Genomic DNA, 12,446 nt, shown 5'->3' on the forward strand with positions numbered 1-12,446 from the left:
TTCGGCTGTTGTCTGCTCTATGGTCGGGTTGTTGTCTCTTTGACACATTCCCCATTTCCATTCTCAATTTTATAAAAGATGGAAAAGTAAAAAAACGTCGGATTTAAATTTAACTGCACAAAAAATATCTGAATATTTTACAAAGTTATCTCCCATTGAATGCAAAATCGTGTTTTAAACTGTACTGGTCTTTTCTTGAAGTTTAATGACTATTTTTAGGATTTACTATTGATATTTTAATAGAAAATCTTGTTCATGTATCTTGTATCTTTAAATACTAAACTGGTAAATTAATTCATCAATGGTGTTTTAAATGCAATATTTCAGAAGGGTCTGTTATCTTAAAAGATATGGCTAAAATAAACTTGCCTTTTCTATTTTCATGGTAAAGAGTCAGACTTGGTTGAAGATTTAATTGACCATCTTCCTAAGAGCTGCTATCCTGGCTGACAAGGTGGTTCTTCTCAATATCTTATTGTCAATCTATATTGTGTCCATTTGTTTTTAGAAAATAAAGTAACATACATAAAAAATATCAGATGCATTTTTAATTAATAAACTTTTTAAAAATTTCACGTAATTATTTTAAGTGACACATAATTTTTCCCACCCTAAATTTCTATTATCTAGAAAACATCTGATATGTAAAAAAAGTGCATAAATGTGAGTATCCAAGTAAATAAAAATCTAACATTGAGTGAATTTCAAGTATTTGAAGTTAAACACAGTATAATAAATTACCTCCCTTTGACCTAAATTTCACCCTGTTAGAACTCCACATCTTTGTTATATATGACAAAAAAACATAAATAGTATAAATCAAAATAACAAATAATTAAATTACAAAAATTCAACACATTTCAATAACATATTTAGGGCAGATGGAGTAATGATGGCTGAATGGTCAAAGTAGTTCAACTACTGTATCACTAGCCTGTCAACACTCTGAACCCTCACATTGTAGGTGTGTTTAACGTCAATCTTGATTGACTAGAGTTGCCAGTTTCTCTGTTGAAGGGGATCTTTTCACCAGGCTGTCTCCACAAATAAAAACTGGCAGCCAAGATATAGCAAATCATGCTGAAAGTGGTGTTAAATACCAAAAATCAATCAATCTACTTTCATCAAGATATTCTTCAACTATGCTTCTTGTAAAATATTCTTAAAATAATATACCCTTTGTTATAAACTCAGCTAAAAAAGACACAAAGGTGAAAAAATATTTTACAATTTGCAAAAATAAAAAACATTTCAATAATTGAACATTTTTTTCTTTTTCTTTTTTTTTAGATTCTCCATTCTTAAACTACTGGAAGTATGAGCATGAACAGAAAATAGAAAGTAATTTTTGAAATTTCAAAGACCTATTAACCTACAACTTCCAATCTTGTTAAAAATGGAGAACCTGTACATAATTTTTTTTTCTTTTTGTAAAAATTATAAACATTTTCTCAAACATACACAAAAATAGTCTGAATTACATTCTTTACTGTTACAGTAAAATCACATAGCCCTTTTATGCAGCCACAGTTACCTGAAAAAGAAATATACAGAATTAAACGTAATTGTAAAAATCTGAAAATTGAAACAATATCAAATGCAAAATAATAAATAACTGGTCATTATAATCATGATTCATAAATATTTCTCTTACTTTGTTTAAAAGTGATTGCTGATATATTTTTTGAACTACCAGTCTTTATTAGCAGAAAAGGATGAAAAACAAGTCAATGGTAGATGTCTAACATATTTCTTTTTTTACATATTATTTTTTTTGTATTGGTTCTTACCATAAAAGTCAGCTCCAATGCCCACTCCCAGCTTCAATCTTTACAGACAAGCTGTGATGCTAACCTGAAAAATAAAATGATTAGTCATTCAAGATTGTTTAAAAGGATCATTTTTGATATACTGTATGTATATTCCATATTTTGAATGATTGATTCATTTGATTGTTTGTTGCTAAATGTCCAGTGGCAAATTAAATAAAAGTCTATAAATATGTAATAGAAGTTGAGAACAGCAAACCAGCATCCCAACAAACTTTTACATAATCAAATCAGATAATTAAATTTACTCCTTTAAAGGCAATTAAAGAAAGCAAAGACTTCTTACCAAACTCCTATAAACCTTCATGCTTAGAGCACATGCTATTTCCAAATACATTTTATAATACTTTTTCTTTTTTCAAAACAGGACTAACATACTGGTACATACCTTCGTATTAGCTGTATTAGACTACCAAGTCTTATTCCCACACCATGAAAAACATATCACAGAAGAACCTAAAAAGAATTAAAGACACATTATATATTTTACAAATCCATTTCTCTATAAATATGAAGTCACTATATAATGTTCTGATTTCTTAAAAAAAGTATACAATAGTACCAACACAAGTTTGTAAGATAAACTGTTGACAGAGATGTCTCGCCTAGCAGCGTAAAATGAAAAACATCTGATGATTAGCAACATTGCTAATTAATTCGATAATTTGTTAGTAATGCAAATAAATACAAAATGTCATTGATCTATAGCAAGGAGTAACTATTAATTTTGTCATATAGCTCTTCAACTGTTTCGGTATTTATACATCCCTCGGATTTCAAATGTTTGGCTTTGAGCGTTCCTGATGAAGGTAAATCCAGAAAAGCGCTTCGGACGCATGAAATTATTAAACGTGTTGTTTTCAATTTTTTAACCTGACTAAACAGAAAACTTGACATAATAAAAATAAAACAAGTCAAAGGTTTTTGTTTGGAATTTAACTGCACAAAAGTGATGTGCAAATTTAACAGTTATATCCCATTGAATGAACAAATCTTGCTGTTAATTGTACTTGTCTCCCCTTGAAGTTTTAAATATTTTGATCGAAAATCTTGTTAAAAAAAATGGCAACTTAAATTATAAAACTTATTAAAATTAATACATCGATGGTGTTTTGCATGCAGAAGATCAGAAGGGTGCTGGCGTGTTGTCTTAATATGCACTTCTTGTCGAATATTTCTAGAAAATGTATACAAATATTTGGCTTAAATAAACTTGCCTTCTTAATCTTTTGGTAAAGCCTCAGACTTGGTTGAAGATTTATTTGACCATCTTCCTTGGAGCTGCTATTCTGGCTGCTTTCAAAGGTTTTCCATCCTAGTTTTTTATGCTAGTCAGTCCACTGAATCCATTTTATCTAAGTAATGAAATGTCCTTTCCATTGTACATTATAAAATGTACAATAGTCACCAGAATGTTCCAAGGCATCTCACATTATTTTTCCAATCATGGAAACTGAAGAAATTCTCAATTTAAAATACAAATAATTTATTAAATTCATTTAAAAAGTACTGTAAAAATCTGACCAGACATGCTTTTAAACAGGTAACTTGTAATTTGATAATTTACGAAATGTATTCTGTACCCCTCAATTTCTTCCACTCATTAAAAGTATATTTTAGAACTATGTTTACATTTTTTTTATTTACAGCTCAGCTCTAGATAATTATCTTTCAAATAAGTTACCAGACATCTGATATGAAAATACTTATACAAATGTAAGAAAAAAAGTACAGTATAGTAATAGTATAATAAACACATATAAATCAACATTTTTTAAATATTTTGAAGCATAGTTTAATCAAAATATCTCAATTTCAAGGTTTACTACTCATGTACATAGAAGCCATATATAGTCCCAAAATTTGTAATAGCCTCTATATATTTGCAAACTCTCTGTGAATTCCAAAAGATATGGGTTAAAAACTATTTATTTTACCTTTGATGAAAAATTACTTAGTTCCCAAGTCAGGAAAAAATTATCAAACAATTCCATAGTACCAAGTGGACAACTTAAATATTTGTACAATCATTGTGTGAAGTTAAAAAGATTGAGATTGAAAACTGCAGGAGTTGATTACACAAAATCAGTACCATCTTTGAAAATTTTGGAAAACAATCATCAAGATCAGAATTAAGGAAAAAATGGGGGGGAAATTCCTCAAATAATTTCATATAAGCAGGTACACAACTTCTAAATGTACGTAATTATTCTGTGAAGTTTCAGTGGTACAAGAAAAAGAAGCTGAAATGAAAAAATTCAAATAAAATGCAAAATGATATAACATGTATCAAGTATGAAATCTTTAGATTTAATAAAAAAATTTAGAAAGAAAAAATTCGTAAGGGTTCCGCGGAACCCAGTGTCTCGCCTACTTTTGGTGTTAATCGCAGGCTCAACAAAAATGAAGAAAAAAATTAATAAAAATATTCCCCTCTATACTATGTTTTGATTGTAAGTAGCTTCTGTCCAAGTTTGGTAAAAATCCAGGATAAATTATGAATCTAATAAATGTTTTAAAAACTTAAACTGCAGAATGTATGTAATGTTGACTGGAAGAAAAACTAAGTCCATTTATAAGTAAAATACAGAAAAAATGGAACAAAATTTTATCAAAATTTCCTTCTAGATACTATCTTATGATCATAAACAAGCTTCTTTCCAAGTTTGGTATAAATCCAGGATAGTTTAAGAAAGTTATTGAAATTTCAAAAACTTTAACCACAGAGTGAATGTAATGTTTCCTGGCAGAAAAACTAAGTCCATTTATAAGTAAAATACGGAAAAATGGAATTTTTTTTTTACAAAATTTACTTCTGGATACTATCTTATGATCATAAACAAGCTTCTTTCCAAGTTTGGTAGAAATCTAGGATAGTTTAAGAAAGTTATTGAAATTTTAAAAACTTTAACCACAGAGTGAATGTAATGTTAACTGGCAGAAAAACCAAGTCCACTTATAAGTAAAATACGGAAAAAATGGAATTTTTTTTTTACAAAATTTACTTTTGAATATAATCTTATGATCATAAACAAGCTTCTGTCCAAGTTTGGTAGAAATCCAGGATAGTTTAAGAAAGTTATTAAAATTTCAAAAACTTTAACCACAGAGTGAATATTTGTGGACGCCGCCGACGACGACGACGACGCCGTCGGAATGTAGGATCGCTATGTCTCGCTTTTTCGACAAAAGTCGAAGGCTCGACAAAAATGTGTAAGGGTTCCGCGGAACCCAGTGTCTCGCCTACTTTTGCTGTTAATCACAGGCTCAACAAAAATGAGATGAGGAAAAAATTTAATAAAAATATTCCTCTCGATACAATTTTTTTATTGTAAGAAGCTTCTGTCCAAGTTTGGTAAAAATCCAGGATAGTTTATGAATCTAATAAATGTTTTAAAAAATTTAACTGCAAACTGTATGTAATGTTAACTGGAAGAAAAACTAAGTCCATTTATAAGTAAAATATGGATAAACAAGTACAAAATCTTAATAAAAATTTCCTTCTAGATACTAGCTTTTGATCATAAACAAACTTCTGTCCATGTTTGGTACAAATCCAGGATAGTTTGAGAAAGTTATTAAAATTTTAAAAACTTTTAACCACAGAGTGAATGTAATGTTTCCTGGCAGAAAAACTAAGTCCATTTATAAGTAAAATACGGAAAAACAAGAATTTTTTATTTACAAAATTTACTTCTGGATACTATCTTATGATCATAAACAAGATTCTGTCCAAGTTTGGTAGAAATCTTGGATAGTTTAAGAAAGTTATTAAAATTTCAAAAACTTTAACCACAGAATGAATATTTGTGGATGCCGCCGCCGACGGAATGTAGGATCGCTATGTCTCGCTTTTTCGACAAAAATTAAGAACTCAAAGAAATGATATAAATACTGATTCTTTATAATAAAAATTAATTTCAATACTTTATAATTTAAAATAATTTCAAAACTCAAATGGCACGCAATACTTCAATAAAATAGATTTTTACTTTTTACTTTAGTTTTATACTTGAAAGAAAAATAGTAGCAAAATTTACAATTGAAAAAGGTAAACATTTTTGTTCCCAGATTATTTATGATAGCATTTTTGATTGGTTATATCAAAATTTGTTTTATGTAAGATTACTTCCAATGACTTTTGTCAGAAAAAAGGAAAATCACTGATATCTTGACAATAATGGACTGAGGCAAGGTTACTGTACTCTCCGGAATCATTGGTTCCTTAAATGGATAAGAACCAAAAGCAGCCAATATACAGACTTACAGGAATCAGCTCTTTTTTGCTACGGAAAAGAAAACAGATTACCAGTTAAATCTAAAATAGTCTGGTTATCTTTAACTTTTTTAGTGATTAAATCCCCAAAGTCTGAAACAGGGTCTAATATAAATCTAAAACAGCTTGGTTAACAGAACTGATTGTATGCTATCACTCAGGCAAAAATAATCACGTATATAATGCCTACCCATGTTAAAACTACAATAAAGTATAGCTTGCAACAATTATTTCTTAATTATTATGGACTAATGGAAAACTCCTTTGAACTAATGAGGCTAAAGTTGGATCCCTGTTAAAGAGTCAAGCTCTTAGATTACTCTTTGTCTGACCATGAGTTTCAAAAAGGTTCCAATGAAGAATAGCTGCAGTCAGTTATTGATAATTGGGTTTTACTTATTTTATTTTTTTAAAGTATTTTATGATGGCAATATTAAGTGCTTTACCTATATTGTAATTACCAAATTTGAAAAAGATAGAATGGTTTGATACCAAGGAGCAAATTAATATATGTTGTAATTCAAACGGTATGATAGGGTTAAGATCAGTCTAAAAGCTTTTTCAATAAAAGATCTAAATTGTATGAAATGAGCTATATTTCAACAAACTTATGATTTGAAATTTGAAATTTTTGTGCTGTACAATCTACTCCTTTTCATGTACACATGATAAATAGAATAAATTAGACCAGTTTTCAGCTCCTTTTTTGTGATCTTGAAATGATCCTGCTCACTGTCAATACTTTTGATTGCAAAAAAGAAAAATTGAAGAAGCTAGACAAAATTATCCTTTAATGTATTGATCACAGAATGGCTTGGGAAGTTAAAAAGATTCATTTTCTATTAAACAGGAAATTTTTACAAAGAAATGCTTAAACTCAAGACAATTTAATTTTACAAATTACGATGAGCAATTGTTAAATGGGACTAACAAGTAAAATTAAAACAATAATACCAGTTGTCAATTATGGTCTCATAATAATGAAGTTATCATTAAATGTCTGGAATCTGTGGATGAAAACCTAGTGTTGAAGGTGAGAGTTGAAAATTAACCCAAGGTTGAGAAGCTTGAAGCAAAGGGAGATAACTACTGTAAGATATCGGGATTGATAAGTTAGATAACTCTTCACTTGGAGATGATGATAGTTTCAGATAACTCAAAATGAAGTTTTTAGGGTATTGGATATCATTATATATTTCGTTGGTCATCTCAACGAGATTGATTTTCTCCCTTGAGCCGGTACCGCGAAAGTGAGAAAAACAATCAAGTTGAGATGACCAATGAAAATCTGTTTATCGCTATTTTGCTTAAGACGACGTTGAAATTTACATTGACAATGGCACGTGCAGCCTTAGTTTCTAGAGATACTTTCCATATCTTTCTACTATGCTGAGAAAGGAAATTATCAGTAAGATCAAAGGAAAATTCAGTAAAATAGTGATAATAATATATATATCATAGAAATTTATTATTGTTCACCAAATATTAAGACTTGTACAAGCTTTCAGTCATGTAAGAATTAATAACCTTTGCGATTATGTTTATAACTCTATAATAAATGTAGATTAAACATCCAAATTCTTTTTTGTATGGCAGAATTTTCGTTATGGCTTGACTGTTATAAAAATGTATTTTTACTTCTTTATTATCTTAATAGCGATCAGTGCTTTAAAGATGTAGATACCCAGAAACAATTTTGAAGAAGATAAAGTATATCTAAAAAACTTTTGGGATCATTTTCCACTTTCCCTGAATTTAACAATTTACGAGAATATGTTTTCTAGTTTTCCATTTCCAATACATCATAATATGTCAAATACAATTTAGATTTTGATTTTGATTGAAGATATTCATTTTCAATTTTGAAAATAAGAAATTAAAGAAAGTATGAATATCGTACAGATTCAAAGTTCAAAGCAGCTTTATGCTCAAACATTTGATTATTTTTTTTTATGACTAGAAATATCAAATATTTTTCATTTCAGAATTACATATATAGATTCCTTCGAATGGTAAACACCACACCCTAAATACATCAAAACCAAAGAACCATCCAAAGAACAACTGAAACAAACAGAAGATATAACCAACTATACTACTTAAACACCAATAAGCAACTTTGTTATGTGTTAGTAAAGACACGCAGCGCTCCAAGCACAATGTATTTCTGAAATGATCATTTGATATTTGTTAAGTCTACACCAAAACTCTGAAGATAAAGAATGTTTTGCTTCGGAACTTTGCATGCACTAGACTACGAGTTTAAATCAATTTCAAGTACTATGTTATTCTATAATCTGACAACTACATGCTTTGAAAATGTAAAAATTTTAGGAAAATTATTATTTCACTATAAATCTTAAATTTAAATTTAAATGTCTTAGGAAAACTATTTCATTATAAATCTGAAAGTTTAATTTAAATGACATCTTTTTTTGTTAATGAAGAACTAAAAAAAATGCATTTACTCATTATCTTTTGATTTTGCCATTTGATTAGGGACTTTCCGTTTTGACTTTTCCTCAGCGTTCAGTATTTTCGTGATTTTACTTTTTTTTTCACCACAAAAAAAAGCACTGATAGACCTTTAAGACAATGTTAAAAAAAACTTTCAATCGTTGGATCAAATGACAGTCTGTAGTGGTGAAAATACAGAGAAATTAATCATAACCAGGATAAACCTCATCTGAAATTATTGCAACTATCATCATCTCTGTATTGATAACTTTTAATATTAAATTAACACCCCAAATATAAAGAAGGCGTTATACCCTGGCCATGGGTTAATCTCCAACTTCTATATTTTGCTTCTTATGTTGTTGCACATTAATAGATGCATAATTTAACTATTGAAAATTATGGACAAATCTTTTACTGCATTCAAGAAGAAAAGATAGACATGTTTTGAGTACAGTTACTTGGCGATCATGGATCAAATGATCATTTGGCTAGTCTGTTGTAATAAATAACATGAAAACTTTCACAATTAAAAATTGCTCATCATAATCCTTCAGAAATATTAGAAATTTTAATGGTGAATATTTATAACAAATATAAAAGAAGACTTTTTCATATAAAAATAACTAATTCAGAATTAAAAGTATTTTTAACTTGGGGTGTACTGGATGACACACACACAGTACATTTGTGTTATGGAAATTTCGCCTGCAGATTAACCACATAGTAGTAGTAGAAGTAAATGTGTGCATTTTCAAATCATCAAAAGTTGAGATATTTAAAAAATTACTGCATTCAAATTTTGTTCTAAATACCAGTACATATTAAGAGTAAAAATATGAAATTTAAATAATCTGAACCCAGTCATATTTTTTCAATTGATAAATACTTCACATAAATATCTAAATTTTGAGTCTGGGGGTTGGAATCCCTCCTTTTATTCTGAATCCTCTTTTTTTTAATACGTGAACGTTTCATGGTGTTCCTAGGTTTGGAACCCCTCTTTTCAAAATGGCTGTATCCACACATTGTACTGACTCAACTTCCCTAATGTAAAATAATATACACAAATGACTTCTCTGAGCATGGTCCCTGGGTCTTACTTTACAAATGTATAGCTCAATTGGATCATGTAGTTTAAATTCTTTCAAATTTGTAAATTCATTTCATATGAGTTACCTCCCCTTCACTCAGTGAAATTTTAAAATTTTCTATCATCATGGAGGGGCATAAGGATTTTTTACAGACTTCAAGGTTATTTATTTTTGAAGCCAAAGGGAATTCAGTATAAGGACTATTTTTCGTGGGAATTTGATTCACTCTTATCAGAACTCTGGAATTAATGAGTAATTTTTCTGACTCAAGTGAATGAAAGCTTTATTCTTTTACACAAATTTTGGTAGCACCCCTTGCTAAAGACCCTCATAATGCAAGATACCAGTGTTTTCATAGAGTAAGACTGAGTCATCATTATCTTAACTTGACTCACATGAATGTTAAAATAGATAACCAATATTTTCTGTGAAAAAAGGTGTGTCAATTTAATAAATTTTGGAGCATATTTTTTTAAAGTTAAATTGAAGTTAAAATTTTGTCAAACATGAAGATACTTCAAAAAAACAAACAAAAAATAATAATTCTAAAAATCTATATTTGAAAATTATGTGCCATCTTTATCTTGTCACATTTAAAAGTTAGAATTGAAGAAAGAATGAATGAAAAAAACACCCTTGACTTTGACAATTTGTTAACATATCAATTACTTACCCACTTCTGTCCTGTCCTGGTAGTAAAAACCCATCCTAGTAGTACTTCTGTCCTGGGTCACCTGAGTTCATCCCCTGGTCTCTGGTTAACTTGATGTTGTACATTTTTAGTTTTCAGTTTAGTGTTTTGTAGACTTTTGTCTGTCATTTCTTTTGGTTCCAACTTCCTGGATCACTTGAGTTCATCCTTGGTCTTTGATTGGGTTGGTGTTGTACATTTTTTAGTTTGTGTATTGTTTTGTTTATTTTTGTCTGTCCTTAAAAATCTTTTGGTTATGGGATAGTCTGTCTTTCTTCATCCATACTTATAAAGGTATTTAACTTATTTTCGTCTGTGTGTTTTATCCCATTGACATTAATACCACATACTATTTCTTTATGACAAACTTGCATAGGACCAAAATAAAATTAAAAATACGGTATACCTATATTCTCTGTATAAACTCTGTAATGGAAACAGATAATAAAGATTAGTGATGTGTTTGAGAAAATTGTTGTCAATTCCATCGAAGCAGATCTCTAATAAGCCATATTCAAGGTTTATGACTGAATCTGCCTCTGGCACCCATCTGTAACAAACATTAAATTTACAAATTAGTAGTTTTGGAGAACGTTGGCGTCACTTCTATCAAACAGGCCCTTTAACAATCTCAGAGTAGAATGATCTTGTTACTATTGTATAGCGTTACGAGAACTATATGCTACTCTCCCTAGTCTGCTACAACGGAGTCTATCCAAGGTCTATGACTGAAACATCCTCCCAGCTGCATCTGTAAAACTAACAAAAATAAAATTCATAAATTAGTAGTGTTGGAGAACGTTGGCGTCACTTCTATCAAACAGGCCCTTTAACAATCTCAGAGTAGAATGATCTTGTTACTATTGTATAGCGTTACGAGAACTATATGCTACTCTCCCTAGTCTGCTACAACGGAGTCTATCCAAGGTCTATGACTGAAACATCCTCCCAGCTGCATCTGTAAAACTGTAACAAAAATAAAATTCATAAATTAGTAGTGTTGGAGAACGTTGGTGTCACTTCTATCAAACAGGCCCTTTAACAATCTCAGAGTAGAATGATCTTGTTACTATTGTATAGCGTTACGAGAACTATATGCTACTCTCCCTAGTCTGCTACAACGGAGTCTATCCAAGGTCTATGACTGAAACATCCTCCCAGCTGCATCTGTAAAACTGTAACAAAAATAAAATTCATAAATTAGTAGTGTTGGAGAACGTTGGTGTCACTTCTATCAAACAGGCCCTTTAACAATCTCAGAGTAGAATGATCTTGTTACTATTGTATAGCGTTACGAGAACTATATGCTACTCTCCCTAGTCTGCTACAACGGAGTCTATCCAAGGTCTATGACTGAAACATCCTCCCAGCTGCATCTGTAACAAAAATAAAATTCATAAATTAAACGTCTGTGGTAAACCTTAAAATGAAATAGAAATACATATAAAACATTACACATAAAAACATAAAATAAAATGGATCAACCAACCTTATTTCAATTCTTTGAAGTAACTTTGCCCCCTGAAAGGAAATATAAATATTTATTATACCTCAATTATCATTTTCTATATAAAATAAGTACACAATATTTTGACTTACAAGCTTTGAACTATTGGACCGGTCAATAGTTTCCAACTATTGGACCTCGTTGAAACTATTTGACTGCAAGCTTCATTATATTTCGCGGGATTTCCAATGCAGCTATAATGGAGGATTTTGAAAATATCGGGGAGAGTAATTTTTACCTATTGTATCTAGGGTTGACGTCAGTGCAAGATGTAGCCTTAGCATTTCAGAATATTTATGAAGTAAAAGTTATGGTTGGGTTTCTGCTTTATATATTACGATAGTTGATTTATCACAGCCATTTATTGTCTGTTGTCTTTTTTTGATATAATAAAACACTTACGAACTGGATATTTGTGGAAAAGTAAGTTTATTGTCCCCTCGGATACAACTATTGCCCTCGGCTACGCCTCAGGACAATAGTTGCACCATGAGGGACAATAAACTTACTACTACATTCATACACAGTCAATAAGTATACAATATGCATTACACATAAACATATAAAAAAAAAAAGATTATTATTATATATA

General features: G+C 29.9%; 1 long non-coding RNA gene across 1 annotated transcript; it reads right to left on the reverse strand.

The window, feature by feature from the left end:
* Positions 1 to 1,329: 1,329 nt before the first annotated feature.
* Positions 1,330 to 2,268, reverse strand: LOC127726624 (uncharacterized). Its single transcript, XR_007993616.1, has 3 exons — positions 2,218 to 2,268; positions 1,791 to 1,854; positions 1,330 to 1,534 (listed from the first exon to the last, which is right to left on the reverse strand). It is a non-coding gene; the product is annotated as an uncharacterized LOC127726624 (long non-coding RNA).
* Positions 2,269 to 12,446: the final 10,178 nt, after the last annotated feature.

The sequence above is a fragment of the Mytilus californianus genome, unplaced genomic scaffold (assembly GCF_021869535.1).
Source record: "Mytilus californianus isolate M0D057914Y unplaced genomic scaffold, xbMytCali1.0.p SCAF_18, whole genome shotgun sequence".
Lineage (NCBI taxonomy): Eukaryota > Metazoa > Mollusca > Bivalvia > Mytilida > Mytilidae > Mytilus > Mytilus californianus.